Source organism: Protopterus annectens, chromosome 2.part0 (assembly GCF_019279795.1).
Source record: "Protopterus annectens isolate FY-2018-M chromosome 2.part0, PAN1.0, whole genome shotgun sequence".
In the NCBI taxonomy this organism is placed as follows: Eukaryota; Metazoa; Chordata; order Ceratodontiformes; family Protopteridae; genus Protopterus; species Protopterus annectens.
This window is the reverse complement of record NC_056728.1, coordinates 469,850,356-469,875,995: the sequence shown is the minus strand read 5'-3', so window position 1 is coordinate 469,875,995 and position 25,640 is coordinate 469,850,356.

The following is a 25,640-nucleotide window of genomic DNA, read 5'->3' as shown; positions in this document are numbered from 1 at the left end:
AATTGAGAATCTCAGCATTTTTGACTACATGATGTTGATACTGTTAGAGTGATATTTATAGGTCATTAAGATATATAAAAGAAACAATGCCTTCCTTTTTTATTTTTTGGTCATCTTGAATGGTGTTGTAGCCCAGTAGAAGGACTTCTGTCTCTCTAATTTCATGTTTTATCCAAGCTGCATGATAACAAGGATGTCATGGTTATGGTGGAATATGAAAGCATGCAGTACTGTTATTTTTATTGCAGATATTTCTAGGATTAATGTTGATAAATTTTAGGCTGATGTTATTTAATGTGTAGTAAAGAGGTGGTATGGTATTATTAATTTGGGGGGATAATAAAGGAGCAGTTATAGTTGCTGGGCCTGAGTTTAGATGACTGTTTCAGCAGAACTGCAATATAGGCAGGGAAAGCTGGGATGGATATAGCTACTTAGCCTTGATTTTGATTTTTGTGACTAGTTTATGATTTGAGTTAATTCATTTTTTTATGTTTGTGCTTTTAAAATATGGAGGTGGGATGTGTTTTAAAGATTACTGTCTACTGAGAATGTATAATAGGTATTGCTGCTGGGGGAGTGGCTTGAGTATGACCTTTGGGTTTGTAGTAGATGTTGGGATGTGTGTGGCAATTACATACGTATGGCATAATGAAGAGTCAAGGAAGATGCACCAATTGGACAAGTAGGGTGAGTATTTATCATGAATGATTGAGGGTGGGTCTTGAAACTGTATTGAGGATTTTATGTGTGGAATTTGTATGTGTTGGATGGTGGTATGTATAGTTACTATTATTAATAAAAATAAGTTGGGGAATATGTAATGTGATGGTGACAGTAGGCAGCAAAGGAGCTTAAATGGGAACTGTTTTCACCATAATTGCACAATTTCCATTAAGATCATGAATTAGTTATGGAAGCATGACTTTTAAAGTTACTGGTTGAGGTAATCCTTATATTCTTTTTTCATTTAAACTTATGAATAAAAGTTAAAGTTAGTGTTTCATTGCATCAATATATAAAATGGCTGCTATGAAGTGATGCACATGTGTATGGATTAGGTTTCAGGATATTGCAATCTAAATGTTGCTGACTCCATTTCCAAATGTATATTCTTAAAGAAATTTGAGATGATGAGTGCTGTTGCGCATTCCTATGCTCAGCGCTGCTCATCTACAGCTACCAAAAAGTTAACAATATGTATCTGAGTACACATGCACTCACATATGCTGCAATTCATAGGTTCACAGAGTTCAGAATGGCTGAGCCTAATTTGCATAAAAATGTGTACATAAGCCTGTATTTATGTGAATAATAAGACCACCATATTTAGCTGTGAATAGTCGAGTTAGGAGACAACTGCTGTGTAAACTCCCAAACATTTTATAGTAAGATAAAAAAGCTTATAAATTATTGGCAGACAATGCATATTCAACATATGAAAACAATTGATTCCTGTTACTGTAAGGAGTGTGGCAGGAGCTGTGAATAGGAATTCATGGCAGTAATACAGGATATGTATGGGGAAATCAGTTGAACATTTTCTTATTTTTGGCACTTCGTTTAAACCAGCAAAGATGACAATGTGAATGGTAAATGTTTGCAATATTTTGTTGCATCTGTTAATTATGCTATACATGTTATTAGTATATAATTTGAACTGGATGAAGTCTGATTTACTGCATGGCTGTTGAGTGAATTTCATTTTCTTAAATCAATCAACAGCAGGTACTGCTGTAAGTTGTTTAAGGTAATTGCAAAATGGAGCAGCAGGGATATATGCAGAATAAAGACAATTTCAGCCATGAGGAAAATTTCACCCTCATGGAGACCCTCAATCATATGACAACTGCCTTTTTGGAAAAGTGGGATCTAAACCAGTAGAGAGAGAGCAAAGGCCTGGAACCAAGTGGTTATGGATATCAATGCTGTTGGGAGATGGGACCACACATTGGTTCAGTGTAAGAAAAGGGCCAATGATATCCTAGGACATGCCAGAGTAAAGGCAAGAATGCAATTGCCTATAGCAGTACTGGAGGGACCTCCTATACTTATTTCTTTAACACCTGATGAAGAACAACCACTTTCTAATCATAGACAGACAGATGAGGCTGGCATGGGTGTAATCAATGGTTTAGACACTGGCAATTACCCATGTCAGCATAATCAACAGAAATCTATTCAGGAAATTTAATGTAATCTCCATAACATATTCACATAAATAAACTAACTGCTCAGGTGAACTGATTATATCTGACATTTACCAGCATTCAGTAGTGCACTCAAGTGTCTGAGAGGTAGCTTAATCAATGTATTTTCCCAGGGTCAACAAGCGAAATAAACAATTCCACTATACCAGTAAATTTAGAAAATGTCACTAGCAAAATGGATGATGATCATCATAATACTGTTAAATTTTTGACTCAATCTGAGTTGCACACAGACACTATGTTTAATGGCAGGATCATGTACGCACAGCAGGTAAGCAGGTAAATAATTCTGCAGGAAGTGATAGTGGATCACAAATTCAAGTAGAGTGGGACATTACATTGTAGACAGTAGATGGAGTGAACTCATGAACCTCAACATCAGTGTCTTCACAATCATAAGAACACCTTCTAGATTATGGCACAAGCTCAGAGGTAGCAGGGTCCCCTGTGACACCTATACAAAGGGGTGCCAGGTGCAGGTACATATCACACCACCTTCAAGAAACACATAAAGCATTGACTGCACAGCAGTAAATAGACAATGGTATTGTTAATGCTCATCCCACCACAACAGAGAGTCCAGTAGAGATAGAATACTGCAGGGAACATGTGAAGATTTTCAGCACTACCTAGAAGTCGTAAAAAGCCATGGTCACACTCATGTGCAGTGTGGTGGCACACACTGTAGCCATGTCTACCTCCATGCAGACAATAGTCAGGACATAACAAATTCAAGAAGGAGTCACTTGTTGATGAGAAAGAGGATGGGGTACTATATAGACACATGAGAGCCTATCACACCACACTACAAGTGCTTCTCAGAAAAGTAATGAAAAAAGTAGGGAGGACATAACACAACAGAATTCAAGCAGGGCTCAACAGTGTTGGTCTACATGCAAGAGAACCTCTCATTCGAGGTCCTCTTTTACACAACACTATGAGGTCAGTGTTAGCAGAATTATTTGTATCCAGTAGGTCACGTCATTGCAGAAAGTTAGCATGAGGCTGACATGACAGCCTTTCCTTAAGATCAGGGGCAGAATCACTCTCTTTATATTTTGAGGGCATTGTGTTTGACATATATGCCCTTGATCTATTGTAACTCATTGTTGACATTTCAGGTAATTATAATACAATTCATACTATGCCTTTCAGTTGAGTGAGGTCACTTTCTAAGGTCAAAAGCAAGGTTAAAAAATAAATGAAAAAAAAAAATGTATATAACTGCACAATATGGGGAGTGAAAGAATATATCTGCCTGCAATGTAAATCAGTTATAGGAGGCATTTCATAAGTGTGTATTTCATATGAGTAATATTAATCCTTACAATAAATAAATAAATGTGGAAAGAAAGGTACAGGGTATAACTTGCAAATTGCAATGCTTAACACTGTTAATGGACCACTCATTACCAGGAGTGTGAATTGAGTAATACTCATAATAACAGTTTCACAGGCGATAATTAAAATAGTTATGAATTAAAAAATAAGGTGGGTGCAGGAGTGGTGCTGAATGAAGTAATATACACTATTAAAAGACTAAAATACACTTGAAAAAAAAAAGAATACATGATTATCCTGCCATCAACACTTAGCACTGTTGCTACTTCACTCTCAGTTCTGCACAAATGATGATTGACATTACTTCTGATGACACAAGTTAACATTGTAAAATTTCACAGTACGTTAAAAATGAAGACAGATACATTTCTTTTTCTCTTTAGTGGCTTTTATTAACTACAGTACACACATGCGGGAGCCTCATGGAAAGTACCAGGGAGACTACCAGAACAAAGAAATAAACAGGCTTATATACTGGCAATATTGCTGACAGTGCAAAAATGTAAAACTGGACCAATTAGATTATTACACAGGGCAATTAACCAATCAAAGGTATACCCGTAAACATAAGACAATTTACATCATCATATCTCTAGGCAAAAGAGAAATTCGGATATACTTCCATAAAAGGCACATTTCCTGCCTTCAGGCAGAATCTAGCTTGTTCAGTATTTTTCCATTGTTCACAGTTCAGAGTTAAACAGTACTCAGTACATCTCCGTTTATTCAAACTGTCATATACTGAATTCCCTTGAAACACATACTTTGGCTGTTCATATTCTACAATCTCCCATTTGATACTGTGTAAGCATCATCATGTAATCTGTCATACATTTGCCACAGATCTAGCATGACCATGCTACTAGTCTTTTCATCATTGAGAGACATTTTCATTTCATTATCTACAGTCATAGATGCAGGCATATAAAATTTAGGCACTTTTTTCACAGTTTTTGAAGATATCAATTTCAAGATCAGTGCTTTGATTAGAAATAAGACAATGAAAGCAACAATTGCTAATACTGCAATTAACAAGATAAGCTTCAACAGTCCACCACCCCAACCTGAGAACAGATTGGTTAACCAAGCCCATGTTGAGCTATCAGCCTCTTTGGCCTCTGAAAGTTTGGAAATTCTCTGAATCAGTTCAAGGTGACTCTCAATTTCGTGCTGATTGTCAGGAATAAAAGTACAGCACTCCTCCTGGATTAAAGCGCAAGTTCCTCCTTTCGCCGCTAGGGTGAAATCGAGGGCCATACGGTTTTGAAGTACTACAGCCCTCATAGCAGTCAGTTCATCAGTTACTAATTCTAGGGCAGAAAATGTAGCATTGCTCAAGATTTCGAGCAGTTTAGATAACTTTCTCAGTTCCCAGATTGATTTCACTGCTCCGTATGATGGGATTATACCAGCCCATGATATTACATCATCACCCAAGTCCCTATGGGATAGTCCATTGGTACTAGCATGAGCCAGATCATGATGATAGATCCATGAAGCATCAACTTTACCTACCGAACTGGCAGGCTTCTTGACTTCTCGTACGTTCCAAATTTTTCCCTTGGGTAATGTAGATACATGTCGGATAGCTGGAACTAGGTACCCCAGGAAACAGCTGCCAGACCAGTTTCCTGGTAGCCATTTATATGCTTTTCTTCCACACACAAAACAACAGCTCTCTACTTTGATAGTGATATTGATAGGTTTAAAGTGATTCTCAGCATTCTGCCACCCTTCAAATATTTTCCAGTAAACAATTTCTATTTTCTGGGAAAAGTTAGCTATAGAGTTTTTCACAGTTCTTGATATAGGTGAGAAATCAGTTACACAACCCCATGCAGTGCAGTTATACACCACCGTTTTGTTTCAATGGCTCCACCCTACTCTGATTTTTATCCAGTTTCTGGAAACACACAGTTCCATTTTGATGGACAGACAACTGTAATGCTACTTTGTGTTTCAAAATAACTCTTGATGTGTCATAGATCAGATTTGTCCATGTCTCTTTAATCCCTAAAGGAACTATATTTAGCATCAATCCTCCATGAACCATAGGAATGGCAGTGCAGATCCAGCAATTGGAAACATTAAGGGATGATGCATAAGTATATTTTATGGCTTGGTAGGTATTGAATGGTGGATGCCATGCAGTTCTTTTGGCATGAGGTATTACTGTAGCGGAAAATAGGAATGCACACAGTAAAAATATAAGAACAACAAAAATAACCACCAAGATTGTTGTATAGTACCTCAGTGGAAATGGTGGTCTTGGTGGCATGGTATGAGAATGGAGAAGTGTTCTGAATGAAGAAATGTCAGACATTGTTAGGTGCAGGAACAGTATGGCTGCGAGTACGGGAAGCGATATGTGGAGATTCTGGAGCCGTGAAAGGTAGAGGTGTTTGATCTTTGGAAGGGACGACTATCTTAACGTGTGATATATGAATCCAGGTTGGTGAGCCTTATAATCGTACTGCTGAAGAGGTTGTGAATAGAACCAGGTAAGGCCCTTTCCAACGAGGTTGCAGTGCTGTTTTTCTGGAAAAAGACTTGACGTACACCCAATCGCCTGGTTGTAGTTCAGAAGACGTGAAAGGATCAGGGTTATGTTGTGCAGCTGCTACTTGGTGGTGATAACACTGTAAGAAAGAAACAAGAGAAGTGCAGTATACAATAACATCATGATCAAAGGCATCGTACTCAGAAAAGGGTGGTGGTGGAGTCATGGGCATTCACATAGGTCGGCCCATTAGAATTTCATGAGGAGAAAGACCTTTAGTAGGATGTACTTGTGCTCTCATAGAGAGTAAAGATAGTGGTAAGGCCTGTACCCAAGTGAGGCCTGTTTCAGTAGTAATTTTTGCTAGTCTAGTTTTCAGTGTTTGATTGATGCGTTCTATAATTCCAGATGCCTGTGGTCTATATGGACAGTGAAATTTTAGAGTGATGCCCAACATAGTACACAGTGAGTCAATTAATTGAGCTGTAAAATGTGTTCCACGTCTGAATATATATAACAAGGAACACCAAATCGAGGTATAAATTCATAACAAAGTTTCTTAGCAACTGAGATAGCATCATTTTTCACACAAGGGTATGCTTCTAACCATCCAGAAAAAATATCAACAACAGTTAAAACATATTTAAAATGTGCACAAAATGGTAATTCAATGAAATCCCATTGCAAAGCAAAAAATGGTCCCAATGGTTTTAGTAAGGGTTGTACGGGAGCCATTGTGCCTTTAGAAATATTGTACTGTAAACAAATAGAGCATTTGCTCACAAAGTGCTGTACAGAAACAGAAAGCTTTAGGGCAAACCAATCCTTTTGGATTTGTTTTATTAAAGCTTGTACCCCAACATGAGCTGGCAAATGATAAGCTTTAATGAGGGAATTTAGCATGGATGGGGACAGACCAATCTGCTGTCTGGATGTTGCCAAATCAAATCAGATCGTTGAAAACAATGTTGAGCCAGCCATGTTTTTCTTTCTGATTCTGAGACCTCATTCTGTAAAGCTTTTAGTACTGTATCATCAAAAGTTTTCATAGGTTGTAATGGCTGCAAAAAGTGACCCTGAACAGTTGGTGACAAAGCAGCCTGTTTAGCAGCCCAGTCAGCAAAATTATTGCCTTTACTCTCGAAAGTGCCATTGGATTAATGGGCTGCACATTTAACAACAGCAATTTCAGAAGGTAACAGTAAGTCTTGTAATAAATTATTGATATAAAAATGTTTTTTAACGGGTGTTCCGGAAGATGTTAAGAACCCTCGTTCTTTCCATAATATACCAAAATCATAAACAACACCATGGGCATAACGGGAATCAGTATAAATAGTAACAGACTTGTCTTTAGCTAGTTTACATGCATGTGATAATGCCACTAATTCCGTGGCCTGCACGGAGGCGCCAGTTGGTAATCATGCTGATTGCAATACTTCAGTCGGTGTGCAGACTGACCAAGCAGCTTGGAATTTTCTGGAGTTTGTTCTTAAACAGGATCCGTCAACAAAAAGAACTAAATCAGGATTTTGCAAAAAAGTATCAAATAAATTCAACCTAGGAGAAAGAACAGAGTTAACTACTAACACACAATCATGTGGTTCGCCCTCGTCTGAGGTTGGTATTAAAGATGCAGGGTTTAGTGGTGGGCAGCGTTTAATTTGTAAAGCAGGATTTCCCATTAAACTTATTTCGTACTTAGTAAGACATGCATTTGAAAGATATTGTGTTTTAGTTTTCAAAAGTAAGGCTTGAACAGCATGCGGGACTGTTAGTACAGTATCATGTCCCAGGGTTAGTGGAGCTGCCATATCTACCAAGACGGCAGCAGCTACAGCCCATAAGCAAGCTGGATAACCAGAAGCAACCGGATCCAACTGAGTGCTATAGTAAGCAATTGGTTGGTATCCTCCAGTGCGTTGCTGGGTTAAGAAACCCAGTGCAGTCTTATTTCATTCGCAACAAAAGAAAACGAAAGGTTTAGAATAGTCTGGTAACCCTAAGGCAGGAGGATTTACCAGGGCTGTTTTAATTGCCTGAAAAGCCTCATCATGCTGTGACATCCAGGGTAGAGGGTCTGTAATGTCCTTTTTCAAGAGTTGCAACAGAAGGGTGGTAATTTCTGAAAAATTAGACACCCACTGTCTGCAGTATCCTGCTAGACCAAGGAACCCTCTAAGTTGCCTCTAGGTTACAGGACGAGGTGCAGTTTGAATAGAACTGATACAGTTTGGGAGTATCCGACGAGAGCCCATTTCAGTTATGTGTCCTAAATACTGTACTTTATCTTGACAATATTGTAATTTTGATTTATTTACATTAAATCCATGTGTGGCTAGAAATTTTAACACTAAAAGAAAATCTTCCTTACAGGCGTTACTGTCTGGGGAGGCTATAAGGATATCGTCCACATATTGGACTAGTACTGAACGGGACAGTAGCTGTAAATCTTGTAATTGCCTATGCATTTCCCTTGAAAATAAAGTTGGCGATTCTACATACCCCTGGGGTAATTGAGTCCAAGTATACTGTTGCCCTTTGTAGGTAAAAGCAAACAAATATTGACTATCAGAATGTACTGGGATAGAGAAAAAGGCTGATGAAATATTTATTACTGTAAAACATTTAGCTGTAGGCAGGATACAACTTAAAATAGTGGCAGGGTTTGGCACAATTGGGAAGACAGGCATAACTGCTTTAACTTCCCATAGATCTTGCACAAATCTGTAAGCTTGTTTACCAGGTTTCTTTACTGGTAATATTGGAGTATTAAACGGGCTTGTGGTGGGTACTATTATCCCTTGCTGTGCTAGTGCAGAAATAACAGGGGCTATACCAGAAATAGCCTCAGCTGTCACAGAGTAGTGTGGTACTCGCAGCAATTTTGCTCCAAGTTTTAGAGTTATTTTTACAGGGATAGCTGAAGTCAAAAATCCTACATCAGTATCATGAGATGTCCACAAGCAAGAGGGCAGGGAGTGTAAATCTTCATTTCTGTTAGAATCTGATTGAATACACATTGATTGCAATGCGATAGTATCATCCAAGGCTGCTAAAGTAGTGTCCTGTTGGTCTGAAGGTACTTGGAGATAGACTCCATCAGCTGTGCAAAAGATGGTGGCCCCCATTTTGCACAATAAGTCTCGTCCTAATAAATTTAAAGGTGCTGATGGTCCTACTAAAAAGGCATGATTATCCTGCAACGGTCCCAAAGTTATTGGGACTGGAACGGTTTCAGAATACTCGATAGGTATACCGGAAACACCTACTCCTTTAGTCACTTTATTAGAAAGTGGAATATTCATGGCTGTTCTGCTAGTTAGCATAGATTTAGTTGCTCCAGTATCAATCAAAAATGGATATGGTTTGTTTTTAACCAGTAACATAACATGTGGTCCGTCATGATCCACAGGAAGGAAAGGGTACAACTGCTGTTGTTTCTGTTCAGGGAAACTTCATTGTGGATGTTGTCGAGGGTTTGGCATCCAGTTAGAATTCCATTGTTGTGACGCCTCAGTGTATGGTGCAGGTTGCTCTGCCAAATATGGACGCTCATTTTTCCAATGGCCTGTCTGGCCACAATTGAAACATTCATTCTGATTACTTGGATTCTGGGTTTGGGTGGGTTGTGTGCCTTGATAGTTTTGCTTATTGTGAGTAGCTGGACTGTGACCTCTTCCCCTCCCCGTCCCCACCCTCATCCTCTACCTCGATGACCGGGTTGGCCCAGAACGTTACACATTTGAATTTGTGCTTGTACTAATTTTTCCTGTAAATCCTTCTTTTCTTTAGCCAAATGGTCAGATAGGTATTGTACTTGCTGGACTAACTCATACAGGCCCAGACTGGGCCAATTCAAACATACTTCTTTTAATTTATCTCTCACTTGAGGGCATAACCCATCCACAAAAGCAGCTGACAGCCCGCTCTGAGCTGGCCCTTCGGTGGGCTATGGGTATCCGGAATATGCCTCAAAGGCATCAGTAAGCCATTGTAAATATTCATCTATAGGTTCGTCTTCTCTTTGTAAGACTGATTTAGTCTTAGACCAATTTGGGGTAGGTGGTACTATAACAATAATGGCATCAACAAGCCATTGTCTAACCGCTTCAAAACCGTTTTCCCCTTGTGTGTTATGTTTTGGTATTGGGGAGGGGACATTAGCATGATCCCATATACGTTTCATGAGATCAGCTGGAACAGCATATTGGAGGACAGCTTTAACTTCTTCTATAGTAGGATTTTGTAAACATATGTGTCCTGCTAATATGCGTTGAAACTTTGCTGTGGGTTATTACGAATGGGTGGAAGTGATTTGGTAATAGCTTGAAAATCAACTGCCGACCATGCCCTAGGTACTACGACAGTAGCCGGTTGTTCTGCATCTCTGGCATGTGCTGGATTTAGAACCTCCCTCAATGGAAATACTCCTGCTTCATCTGATGAGCTCATGCTCGAATTGTAAGTGAAGCTTTGATGAGATTTATCTGGATTAATATAATTATCCTTATACTTAACCACAATTGGGCATTGCTTATAATATTTACCCTTGTGTGAATAAATCGTTTTCCTATTTTGAGATATTTTTGGCTGACTGGACCTAGGGTCAAAAAGCATTTGCACTTTTCTTTTGTGTTGTTTCTTAATCTTAGAGCGAGTCACTCTAGGGGATGATTTGCTTGTATCTATTTGGTGGGGTTGTTCTATAGTCAGGCGACTAGGCTGGCCTCCTATCACCTGATCTCCCCATCTGGGGTCCTGAATGATTTGCTCTTCCATCTGCCGGCCTTCACTCGGTATTGTAGAACTAACAGTTCCATCCTATAGTTGTGAAGGTTGATATTGCGGTGGTGGAGCTGTAGGGGGTGGGGGGAACCATGGATTATCATCTTCAGATGATTCTGGTATCTGTAGTTTATTTAATTCTTGTACTGGATATAATCCTTTGAAGGGTGGGTCTTTTAAACGTTTACCATTAGCTATGTCTAGATTCTTAGTAGTGTGTCGCAGTTCCTTTATCTGCTCTTTTAACTTTTGTTGACTATCCTTAAGACTACTAATGACTGAATCTTTTTCTCATTCTTTTGCCTCACACATCCAATCATTAAAAGATGCCCAGCATAACCCTGGTATTTTTCCTTTCTTTTTAAATTTTTTTTGTAAATTAGTCAGAACATCTTTATTAAAACTATCATTTTCCGGAAAAGCAAGATCGTCGTCGTCCTTAGTAAGCGCGATCCACTGATCTAAAAACATACAACTGTCCCGGGACACCCGATAAAACATATAACCAGCTGGTGTACCTTTTTCTGGCTCATTTATTTTTCCTGCACTCACTCCCATTTTCACTCAGTACCCCACTATCACTCGATGAGCTATACTTGTTTACCACAAGTTTAGCTAAGGCGTTATGAAAACGTCTTGTTACCCCACTCTCATACAAGATGCTATACCTGTTTGACACAGGTCTAGCTAAGGCGTTATAAAAACGTCTTTTTACCCCACTCTCATACAAGAAGCTATACCTGTTTGACACAGGTTTAGCTAAGGCGTTATGAAAATGTCTTGTTACCCCACTCTCATACAAGAAGCTATACCTGTTTGACACAGGTTTAGCTAAGACGTTATATAAACATCTTTTTATCCCGCTCTCATACAAGAAGCTATACTTGTTTTTTAGCTAAGACGTTATAAAAACGTCTTTTTACCCCGCTCTCATTCCTCCTTTCATATGTATGATGCCAGTTTATTCTCCGGATTAACCCCACTCTCATACTGCGTATTCAAAGCAGAAAAGAAATGCATGCCACTTACCTTAAAATGACTAAAGGAGAGAAATCATAACTTTGTCAGAAAAAAAAAAATTTGTTCATAAAACTTTAGAAGGCAGACAGGGACAGAAAAATGAAAGAAATACCACTGAAACAGAAAAATCGGTTGTGGGCCCTTTTAGCAGTATTTCGTTCAGTTCTCAACTGCTGCAGCTTGCTCTTAATTCAGATCCGAGTAAACGGCACCAATTGTAAAATTTCACAGTATGTTAAAAATGAAGACAGATACATTTCTTTCTCTCTTTCAGTGGCTTTTATTAACTACAGTACACACGTGCGGGAGCCTCATGGAAAGTACTAGGAAGACTCCCAGAACAAAGAAATAAACAAGTTTATATACTGGCGATATTGCTGACAGTGCAAAAATGTAAAACTGGACCAAATAGATTATTGCACAGGGCAATTAACCAATCAAAGGTTTACCCGTAAACATAAGACAATTTACATCATCATATCTCTAGGCAAAAGAGAAATTCGGATATACTTCCATAAAAGGCACATTTCCTGCCTTCAGGCAGAATCTAGCTTGTTCAGTATTTTTCCATTGTTCACAGTTCAGAGTTAACAGTACTCAGTACATCTCAGTTTATTCAAACTGTCACATACTCAATTCCCTTGAAACACATGCTTTGGCTGTTCATATTCTACAATGTGTATTACAGACTGCATTAATATGATGTTCAGTACCACAGAGGAGAACAGTAAACTATTTCTAATGTGTCACAAAGGAAAGTGTTGAAACATTACATAATAAACAAAGGCATGATACATTTTCCTTTCTTGTGCAAGGCATCAGCTCATGTAAAATGCAAGTTTTAATTCTTCACTAATAGATCTTTTAATCAGACAAGCACCACAATACCACTTTTTAATAACTTAGCATTACATCACATTCAATACATGCATAGTTAACCAGTGTCCCTAAAAACATATTCAGCAAAAATAAATAAACAAACAAAATAATGTATGTATTCCTTACATAATGCCATTTCTACTCACCAAACATCTCAGAAAACAGTCAGACATACTTATTACAAACTGTAAATATGAGTTACTTGAATGTAGAATAGCAATTTTTAAAGATGAGGGAGACTGTCTGATAAATAATGACAGCAGATCATAGACCACTCAGCATAACCCACAGGTATCAATGTATGCATCAATTATACTATGTGGTTTTATAAGAAAAGGGAACACTAACCTGATTGTCAAGGTCCATACCTTGGTCACTACATGATGTCCATCTACCTGCACACTTTATACTGTGCATGAGCCTGACACATGGCTACCTTCCTACTGCTGCCGGCTGGCCACTGATGGTATCATCAGTTGTGGTAGAACCTGTACTGGGAGCTGCAGTTACAACATGGGACAGTTCCCTACCAGACCAAACTGCAGAAGTGTGCGAACCAAATACTCCACAATAAAACCACTGGTATGTTGATGCTATAGAAAATGCTGATAGTCCACAAAGTGAAGCAAAAAAATTTATTGTAAAACAAAAGAAAGCTGGTAAGCACTTTCATCCTTAACAAAAGAACTTCATCAGACAAATTAAAATCAAACACAGAACACATTTTAAAGACTCCCTTTGTGCATCACATGATAGTAGCCACTCTCCCTAAGTAACAAAAATTCAAAGGGCAATACAAACTATGATGTCATTGACAAAATGTTAATAAATACATGTTAATAGATATAAAATAAGATAATCATCCACTTCACAATTTTTTTAAAAAGTGCAATGAATAAATATGTAAATAAATATATAAATAAATAATTATCCATTTTAAAGCTCTCAATTTTAAAAGAGAACAGTTTGTACAGGCTGCTCGTATGGTATCACTTTCAGAAGATTTTTTAGATGAATGTGATACTTTAAAAGATATGTTTTTAAAGAGGGGCTACCCGTTGAGACTTATTAATGATGTCCTTTTAGAGGTAGTAAATAAGAGAGAAATAAATTTTTATACACCTCTTTTATCTAAGTTTTATTGGATGTAACACACTCAGTGAATGTTGCGCCCTTAAACTCTGTTTTTACAGGAAATGATTATAATATTTAATTTATTACTATTTACATGATTGATAATCCTGATATTAAACATATTTTGAGAAAAAATTGGTCGATTCTAACACATGACCGAACTATCAGAACACATATTGATGAACAACCTACTGTTATTTTTAGAAAAGGTAAAAATTTAAAAAGAATTTTCGAGAAGGGACATGCTGTGAATAATTTTTCAAATGGACATATGTAGAAGTGTGCTATGTGTCGATACTGTCCCTTTATAAAGGAAGGAATAGTATTTATGATCAACAACACTAAGATTCATATCAAAAATAAGTATAACTGTAACTCTGAATGTATTATTTATTGTGCGCTCTGTAACCTATGTGATTGTTTTTACATTGGAAAAACTGATAGAAAACTTAAAAGTAGAATATATGAACATTTGTATGAAATAAGAACAGGCAAAGAGACAAATGCTTTGTATAAACATACTTCAGATAACAGTGACCACACTTTTAATTTTTTTGTTATTCATGGTGTTACGATGGATATGAGGGGAGGTTCATGGTCTGCTTTACTTGAAAAGAGAGAATTATACTGGCAGTTGTTATTAAATGTGAACAACTGGCCAGGTTTAAATGAATACCTCTCCATTAATTCTCTTTTAAAATTGAGAGCTTTAAACATATGATTATTTATTTATATATTTATTTACATATTTATTCATTGCTCTTTTTAAAAAATTGCGAAGTGGATGATTATCTTATTTTATATCTATTAACATGTATTTATTAACATTTTGTCAATGACATCATAGTTTGTATTGCCCTTTTAAATGTTTGTTACTTAGGGGGAGTGGCTACTATCATGTGAGGCACAAAGGGAGTCTTTAAAAAGTGTTCTGTGTTTGATTTTAATTTGTCTGATGAAGTTTTTTTACCAGCTTTCTTTTGTCTTACAATAAACTTTTTTGCTTCACTTTGTGGACTACCAGCATTTATTACAGCATCAACATACCAGTGGTTTTATTGTGGAGTGTTTGGTTCGCACACTTCTGCAGTTTGGTCAGTAGTTTCTTTCTGTCTTTTGGTGCTTACTGTTTGTTATCGCAGATGTGGAAGATGCCATCAACTCCAATGAACCTCCTGTTAAAAGTACTGATTTCAATACGTTACAACGTGCTGTAGCGGATTTAACTAACATTGTTTTGTCTCTTTTTCACAAAGTGGACTCCCTGACTGCCAAACCTCCAAATGAGGTAAAATGCTCTGCAACTACATTGGAAGGAGGAGAAATGGCGTTTTCCAACTCACAGAGCTCCTCGAACCATCCTTCTAGCTTAAAAATTTGTACTACTGGAGCATCGGGTCCTAGCAATGTTAATTTGTCTTCTACCTTTATGGCTAATTTAGCTACGAGTCCCACAAACTCTATTCCTCATGAATAATGAACTGCTGACATCTTTTCTGGTACACAAGGCTTGAATACAGTACTACAGTTAAAAGACTGGATTTCTGACACTATTTCCTTACAAAATGGGCAAGTAAACCAAAATGAGAATGGTAACAAAAGTTTACATTTACTTTTAGAAGAGTTTGAATATTATTTATCTAAGATAAAATGTTTACAAATGGACAATGCTTACTTTATAGAATGCCTCAAAAAAAAAATTGTACCTAAAAGGTTACGAATGTGGAGGTATCCTAGTGGCTTAAAATCTGATTCTGATTTTTTTCTTGAATTAACTGTGTTATTTGATAAACATGGCTTTGACTATATGAAATTGATTGTATCTAACAATGAAAAATTATTAATGAATTAATGGATAGAGCTACTGAATTGGATACAGCAATTTCTACACACAGACAGTATGCAGATTTTAAATGTGAGCATTTTAGAATTTTTTAAAGTATAGATGATTTGAGTAACAATATAAAATACTGTAAGATGAAAAAGTTAAACAGGGACAAAATGGAGTATAGTAAGGGCATTGCATACCCTAATCCCCCACCATCCCAGGAATGGGGTAACAAATATAATGCATCTGAAAATGTGATGGTAAATACTAAGGATGTTCCCCAGACCCATTTCTTACATGACCAAGATGATGGTGAATATTTTTTTAGACGAGGAAGTATACCCCCCTTTAAGACATCTGGAACGTCTGAAAAACAAGACCCCCCCCAAGTGAACATCTTTAGAGGGGAGAATTATGTAGCCCATCCCCACAACAACAATCAATGGAACAGAGGGAGGGGGGGTTCGAACAACCACAAGGGTGGAGGGAACTTCCGCAACAGGAAATGGTCAAACAGGAAATACATTTTATGTTGAATAATATGTACAAGTAGTTGATAGTGGAGACCATTTTTTACCCACTTGCTGTATTTTAACTAACAGCATGGGTGATTTTAAGGTTTATAATTTTTCAAACCTTGAATTTAATAAAGAACAATGTGATGTTTTTTTCCAAAGGGTTTACTTATGTCCCATGACAATGTAGTAACATATCACAGACTTTGATGGACCTGAAATTGTATACCCGTAAAATAAATTTTAAGGTTTTATTTCAGAATTCCTTCCCTATTCAACCCACCAGCTCATTATCTATATCTAGCACATATAACCACCCCCCCTGCACCCTATGATCACCCTGTTTGAGAAAATATGTGAATTAGATATTAGGAGTGCACTTTCTACCTATTGTAATGGGGAGGGTTACAATATACAAGAAGGTATTCTTATAAAAGAAATTAATGGATTACTTGACACAATCAGAATTATGAAACCCGATAAGGGTGGGGGGGGGTTGCTATTATGAATTTGGATGACTATAATAGAAAAATGTTGTTCATATTGGAAGGAAAAGCATACAGAAGATCATCCATCAATGAGGTTAATGGTGTCTATTTAAAAATTAAAAATGAATTACAGGACCTATTTATCAATGGTTTTATCGATATGGACGTTTTGAATTATTTGACTGTTATGTACCCAAACTAGCAGTAATATTTGGTTTCCCAAAACTACATAAGAATGTATAACAACCACCCATGTGACCCATAGTTGACTCCAAGGGTTCAGTTATGCAACCCCTGGCAAAGTACTTAGATTTTAAGTTAAATAAATTTGTACAGCAAGAGTCACATATATGTAAAGACTTATGGAGCTTCTTTAAGGATATTAATCATATACCCTTTGAAGGCTCCTATGTGTTAGTAACAGCTGATATAAAGGATTTGTACTCAGCAATTCCCCACCAGGAAGGGTTAGAATGGTTTAATGAATTTCTATATGAAAAGAAAATAAACCATTTTGATGTAATAATGTATAACCAGTTGATGGAGACGGTCCTTAAGAAGAATTTTATTTTATTTAATAAGGACATTTTTTTACAACAGGAAGGGGTAGCTGTGGGTTCTGCGTGTGGTGGTCTTTATGCTAATATAGTGGTTTTACAGTGGGAGAAGAAACATTTGTTTCCTTCTGACTTTTACAAGCATGTTAAATATTATAGATGATTTCTGGGTGACCTTTTTATTTTATGGGATGATCCCTATGCCCTTATTAGTGATTTTATGATATTTAGATTCTACCACTTAATTTTAAGATTTACATATTCATTTAACTTACACAAGATAGCCTTCCTTGATATTAAATTAATTAAGGATTACCAGAATAGTAGGTTTATATCCAAAATATATCGAAAGGACACCTATTCAAATTCACTACTTCATTATAGTAGCACCCACCCTCAGAAACAGAAAAAAGCTATTATTAAGGGACAGTTTGTACAGGCTGCCCATATGGTATCACTTTCAGAAGATTTTTTAGATGAATGTGATACTTTAAAAGATATGTTTTTAAAGAGGGGCTACCTGTTGAGACTTATTAACAATGTCCTTTTAGAGGTAGTAAATAAGAGAAAGACATTTTTATACACCTCTTTTATCTGAAGTTTTATTGGATGTAACACACACAGTGAATGCTGCGCCCTTAAACTCTGTTTTTACAGGAAAAGATTATAATATTTAATTTATTACTACATACATGATTGATAGTCCTGATATTAAACATATTTTGAGTAAAAATTGGTCAATTCTAACACATGACCAAACTATCAGAACACATTGATGAACAACCTACTGTTATTTTTAGAAAAGGTAGAAATTTAAAACATTTTTTCGAGAAGGGACATGCTGTGAATAATTTTTCAAATGGACGTATGTTGAAGTGTGGTATGTGTCGATACTGTCCCTTTATAAAAGAAGGAACAGTATTTACGATCAACAACACTAAGATTCATATAAAAAATAAGTATAACTGTAACTCTGAATGTATTATTTATTGTGCGCTCTGTAACCTGTGTGATTGTTTTTACTTGGATAAACTGATAGAAAACTTAAAAGTAGAATATATGAACATTTGTATGAAATAAGAACAGGCAAAGAGACAAATGCTTTGTATAAACATAACATACTTCAGAGAACAGTGACCACCCTTTAAATTTTTTTGTTATTGATGGTGTTACGATGGATATGAGGGGAGGTGCATGGTCTGCTTTACTTGAAAAGAGAGAATACTAACAGTTGTTATTAAATGCAAACAACTGGCCAGGTTTAAATGAATACCTCTCCATTAATTCTCTTTTAAAATTGAGAGCTTTAAACAGATAATTATTTATTTATATATTTATTTACATATTTATTCATTGCTCTTTTTAAAAAATTGTGAAGTGGATGATTATCTTATTTTATATCTATTAACATGTATTTATTAACATTTTGTCAGTGACATCATAGTTTGTATTGCCCTTTTAAATTTTTGTTACTTAGGGGGAGTGGCTACTATCATGTGAGGCACAAAGGGAGTCTTTAAAAAGTGTTCTGTGTTTGATTTTAATTTGTCTGATGAAGTTATTTTGTTAAGGACGAAAGCGCTTACCAGCTTTCTTTTGTCTTACAATAAACTTTTTTGCTTCACTTTGAGGGCTACCAGCATTTTTTACAGCATCAACATACCAGTGGTTTTATTGTGGAGTGTTTGGTTCGCACACTTCTGCAGTTTGGTCAGTAGTTTCTTTCTGTCTTTTTGTGCTTACAGTTCCCTACCAGAACAAAATGTTGAGCAGAGCACAACACATGGTAAAGATCCTGCATGCAATAGCTGGGTCATGTTGAAGGGCACCCCCTGACTCATCCAGGCACCAAAAATGAGCTTTGAGCAAGCCAAAAACTCTCTCAATGACAATACATGTCTGGGACAGGTTGCTGTTCTTCTGTTGTTCTCTTCCATGGCTGCCTTTGGATTCCTCACCAGAGTCATTAACCATGGCTCCAGTGGATAGCCTGCAACCCAAGAAAACAAAAGAGAAAAAAGAAGAAGGAAACACAATAAGGTAAGGGGTTATTTAGTACAAAACAATACTTTTTTCATAAAACAAATAGATAGCTATAATTAAAATTTTTAATTACCATCAAGATGACAATGGGACATCCTTCTATGCAGGAAGGCACAATAAAGGGAGCTATTATGTTAAATATGGGAATCATGATCACTGCCAAGATGCTGGCTGACACATTGGTCATACATCCCCAAGCATCGCACACTAGTTGGCATCTGATGAAATGGTAGCCCTTCTCTTCCAGTACTGCTTCCACAGTGGACCTGATGGGGACCTAATTGCAACACAGGTGCAATTTATTACACCTAGCACTTCATGGAGATGTGTCTTCCCACAAAGTGCACATATGGTTTGGACTTGATCCTGAAGTGACACCAGGAAATAGATGCACTGGCCCACATGTGCTAAGAGTATATCAAGGAACGTCTACATCATCCTCATGGTACAAGCCTGAGAAATACCAAACATGTGCCCATTCTGTCTTTGGAAGGTCCCTGTGGCAAGTATAGTAAGGGCCATGGATACTTTACCATCTACAGGTATAAGAAGGCCACACATCCTGCCAGTTCCTATCTGTGGGCCATCCATGATAACTAAAACCCTTGCAATGGCCATGTTTACTCTAATCCTATTAAGGATTTCCTGTTTGTCAAATCTAAGATGAGTTCTTCTCTATCTTTATCTTCACCTTCTTGGCTGGTGAGTGCCACTGGGAGCAAATCGGTAATGCCACCGGGTGCAAATAGCTATGCTGGCAGTAACAGAAATTATTTTTGCTAACTGCAAAGTATATAGAAAAGGCGTGATTTCACCTTTTATAATTTTTCTGCGGACAGTGTGGATGCATATAAAAATATAACTATGAATCACAAACAGATGGGAACAGGGCTTGTTAGCATAACAACGTTTACATCATTCCTAATTAGCATCGTACTGTTCCTTCATTTGAATATGTTTATTTGGGGCTATCAAGTCTGTAAGCGCAACTATCCTCTGTGAACTGAGGCAGAACACATGGGTGAACAGCTCCATTTGCCTTAACATGTTCTCATAAGGACTATGAATACCACCCTTAAAGATTACAAAATTATAAAATATTTAAAGAAAATCATTTACTCTGTATCGAATGAAGAAAAGTGAACTTTGTTACCTGGCTTTCTGTCGGTAATAGGGTTTTATGCCGGTGTCACTGATCTTGATATAGTATTGTTCAGGTTTCTTTTACCTATAGTTCATCATGTTCAATATTATTACTTACATATTTGTAAAATGCAAACCAATAGTCAGTAGTTTGCCTGAGGAACCACTTTAAATTGCCATTTCAGCAAAATTTTTCCTCGTCTCTCTGAAGGCAGTATGAAAAAGAATGGCTAAAATTTTAACTGTGTTTATTCATTAAAAAGAGAAAAGTATTTGTTTACTTTATTTGCTTGCTAGCAAGGAGACCAGGACTGGTACAAAGAATTTTTCAACCACATCCTGAGCATTTGGCGTTAAGTTGACATTGTTATTATAAATACTTAACCATCATTTAGATACACATTTACTCATATAACTATCATCACATTATGACACTAACTGTAGTTGTAATTAATCTTTTAAAGAATAAGCATAAAAGATTAGAGGCAACAAATAGTACATCCAGACATCATATACATGCACTTGTCCATCACAATTAAGTTAATTTCATTGTCAGTTTCAGTCCTGAACTGGATAAGTATATGATAGAAGTAAAAATTAACTTGTACTAAAACATTTGCAGGTTTTAATATATGTAGGTGGTTAAGTAACCATGTTTTAAAAGAAACAAGACAAGGAAACTCGATTATGGAATGTGGAAGATAATTACACACAGCTGAATCTAATTTGGGAAACAGTCAGCTAGGGAAAATGTGAATGGTGGTTAGAAAATACTTGATTCCTTACGGGAGGATTTAAGCCAGAAATGGAAGCTGGGGTCTGGAGATCTTGAGTTTGCTTTATAGAGGTGAGCAGAAGTTACGTTGTATCAGTTTGTAAATTAATGATGGATGGTACAGTGACAGTGAGTAACATCTCTGTGTCACAGCAAAAGGTTTCCTCCTACATCCCAATAACATGCAGTAAATAAACTGGTAAAATCTAAATTGTCAATAGGCGTGCATATGATGTGTGTGTGTGTGTGTGTGTGTGTGTGTGTGTGTGTGTGTGTGTGTGTGTGTGCGCGTGTGTGTGTGTGTGTGTGTGTGTGTGTGTGTGTGTGTGTGAATGTGAGAGCAAATAGCAAACAGCGAAAGGCCTGCCAATCGACTTTGATTTCCTACTTGCTTATTAAACTTCTTGAATAGCAGTGGCTGTTGATTGGGTTGCTTAGAGGAGATGGAAGTGAGTCATAAGCACAGATGCATAGATTGACAGCAATTATCTACTATTTCTCTATCTTGGGGATAGTTTAAATTTTGCTCTGATTTTTTGCTTTGGTGTTACCTGTTGTTTGCTAATTTTGTCAAGTGGGATTTGCTGTTTACAGTGGCTTTAAAAAGCAGTTGTAATATGTTGTGTTTAGGGTATTATATCCCTAATTTACCAGGAAAAGGCATCTTCAATATATATGGATATGCCCAAAGGGTAAATGCATGTTCAGCGAGTAAAGTGGTATAATGTGTCGTACAAATTTATTACACAGAATGAGAAATGACAATGCTACTAAATTCTAGGATGACTAATTTTCCACGTTTGTATGTGCAGAGTTCCTAAACTATTTGAGGATATATAGATGGAAATTAAGGCGGGTTACCCCTAACTGTGGGCATTACTGCCATTTTATACTGTGATTCACATATCCTGTGATAATGACAGTGGTATTAGACAGTAATGCATGCATGAATTCCTGTGAACACTTGGCCAAGTGCAGGACAAATGCCATATAGTGAGTAGGTATAAGCTCAGTGATGTCAAAATATGCATATGCCTATTTAATGCACAGCGTATTGATAAGATCTGAGGTATAATAGTCTTCTGTAAAGTTCTCTGCAGTGTCATCTTGAACCAGTCTCTCCTTTATTTTTACTGTAAACAGGTGTACCATTGACATGCAATGATCCCTATGAGACCAATAAGACAGGATGCTTTCTCTTCGCTCACGGTCTGTTGGGTAATAGCCACCCCTGTACATCTGTCAGAACCAAGAATTGTACTAGACGTACATGAGCCAGGAAGTAAAATGCTGCAGTGGCTGCAAATAACCTTTCTTCCTTTTTCTATTATATTCATTCTACTACCAAGTGGATTGTCCAGAATTTAAAGTACTTAAAATTTAGTTATGCATATGGATTTTTGTCTCACAATCCTGGAGATATAACATAGCACCTGCAGTCTACTCTACTTGTCTTTTCCTCATACAATGGGCATCTTAATCTGTTTGCAAAATGCTTATTTTCTTCACCATTATTCAGCTTGTTGAATAAAGTAGAGGCATGCAATTGTGTATTAAGAGCATGCACAATCCATTTGCACACAGGACAGAAAGCTTCATGCATACAGGACAGAAATCTTCATATACTGGGCCCCTTGCCACTTTCATGTGGAGTTATTATACTGAGCTTTGTGTATTTTCATCTCAATGTTGTAATGAGTCTCCTTGACTACGGATTATGCAAAGCAGGCAAGCAGCGCTCCTGTTGATGCATCTTGTGTGTGATCATGCACCATCTGTAATTTTTCAGTTTTGTAATCCTGTCAAATTCTCTTGCTGTTGTCAAATTTATTGCCTCTTCCTTTCTCTTGACAAATTAAATCTGCTATTGGTCTTAAATAAATTTCAGAAAGTAAATGACTTGTCACAAAGCAAACTAGTCTCTTTTTAATTAGCTGAACAGATGGGAAAGAGACTCTTTCAGCTGAATAGCTTATTTCCTTTTCTAAGCACCATAATGATAAACAGGTTTTAGATAGTTTACACAGGTGCAGTGAGAATACAAGGTGCCTTTGTAACTCTAGTGAAGACGTGATAAATTGCCCTAAATGAAATCCTTTAACTTTCACTGGGAATGATCATAAAGTAGTAGGATATTATTGCAAGGTTTACTGAATATTATTTATAGAGTGCAAAATCATTACATTCCCAGACTTCAGTTGCCAAAATAATTTTCTGGAGCATTTTCTTTGTAATGTTTATCTCTGTGCAAATAGATCGCATTTGCCTCATGTGCTGTTTTGCAAGCCTTTTCTAATCATACAAATACCATAAATTATGACAAAGTAGATAACGCAATTTTCACGTTACTTATGTTGTGGAGCAGTTCAGACCCATCTCTCATTTATATGTTGATTAAGCAATGCTCTGTTAACATAAAATATGCTACGATAAGTCATATGGGTTTTAAATTAAGCAGAATAATATTTACATTAAATATAGTCCCTGTGATTCAGCAAGCAGCGGTGCAGGAATAAGTTATTCCTGCATGGCAGAGACCGTTCCTGTTCAGCAGGGCAGTACGTCATGCATATTTAAGAAGATACAGTGCAATGCTCTAAAACAGACATGGTTCCATGTACGAGCACATGGGGTGTGTCTGAGAGCAGACCTCTCACAATACACACATACCCTGCACTCCAAAATTGCCTTTAGGCAATTGAACATTAACAAGAATACTCATAACACCCTCAACCCATCAGCATAACAAATCTGGTCAAAGGCATAAGGGACAATTGTCCCTAAAAAGAGAAAAGTTGCTAGGATAACACAGGTAGCATAAGCACATAGTGCACACCTCTCAACCCATCAGAGTAAGGAATGTGGACAAAGCCAAAAGGGACAATTGTCCCACAAAGCAGAAAGTTGATAAAATAGGTTCAGCATTAGCAGGGATATTCTGAGGGGTATAGATAAAATAACACAACAAAAGTACTTTTTTTTTATAAATGCGATGAAGTTTATGCATAGCTGCGCGGGTGTGCCTGTTGCTTAGCTATGCTTAGTCCAGCTTAAACAACACAAGAAGTTAAATAGCAAGAAACATCCAACCTAAGCAGTATTGCAATGGTGTGGTGGTTTGAGCATATGCTTTACAAGCAGCCATGCCAGGTTTGGTCCCCACTGTAACTAATTTGCATTTTACATGTGAAAGCAGTACATAAACATTTTTTTTTTTATTATTAGCTACTAAATAAGATATATTTGTTAACCGGAGTACTGTATTAGGACCAGATGTGAGGTGGCAGTTTAATAAAGTTGTGAAACCCCCATATAAACACATGCCCCAAACAGTATATTCACACATGATTAAATGTAATGAAAGCACATTGGGGGATGTCAGGGACAGTAAACAAATTTATAATATGTAATGAATGATGAATCAATGTCATACATCAGATAGTCTATAAAATGAAAAATAAGCAATGCTAAGGATTGCACAGCTCTGCTTACCAGGTGTAAGCATTGTGTAAATATGACTGCTAAGCAATGAGTAGCCCATATAAGTGGATTTGCCCATCAGTAAGCAGTGCTGAACCTGTCCCTTTAAGCACTGCCAACTTTAGTTAAGCAGGTTTGACCATAGCTTAGCTTAGCTAAGCATATTCAAAACCATCCAATCACGGCAAAAGGAGGGAAATTGGCAATATATAACCCCACAGGTGGGAATACAACTCATAACTGGTTGCAGCTTCCCACTGTAGGCAGTATGACAGGAGTTGGTGAGGGCATGCACTTACATGTGCAGCGCTGGGGCATACAGGAGTCCAAGGTCATGGTAGGACTCCTAGTACAAAACCATGACAAGAGACTGCTGCAGGGCCAGTACCAAGGTTCTCAATATAAAGCAGAAGCCTGGGACAGTCTTGCCAATGATCTCATCAATGCCATTGGTATCCCTCGGACTGGTGAGCAGGTCCAGTACCACTATGCCAACTTGAAATGGAGAAAAAGGGAGCTCTTGGATGAGTGGGTCCAAGAGGCAAGGCAGAGGAGTGATGTCCCACCAGTGTGTAAGTACTCATACTAATAATGGTTTACTAATGTCCAGCTGTGTATATGATGGATAGGTATGCCTAAATATTTCTCTATTTCCCTTACAGCTGCAGCTGAGTGGGCTGTGAACCAGAAAGTCCATGCTAGTAGGCTGCAAAGGCTGTGTCGCGAGGCTGGTGACTAACAATCCTGATTGTAGTAGTTATACCAAATAAATATAAAGTAGTAGAAAGTCAACTGGCAGTATAAAAACTGTGTATGGGTTGTACTGAATAAACCAGATAATATGACAGCAATAGCCCCATATAGGTATTATTGAAATAAAGCTGTAACTGCCTGGCAATAAAGCTCTAAATCCTGGACTGGTTGCATTTTCTCTAGTAT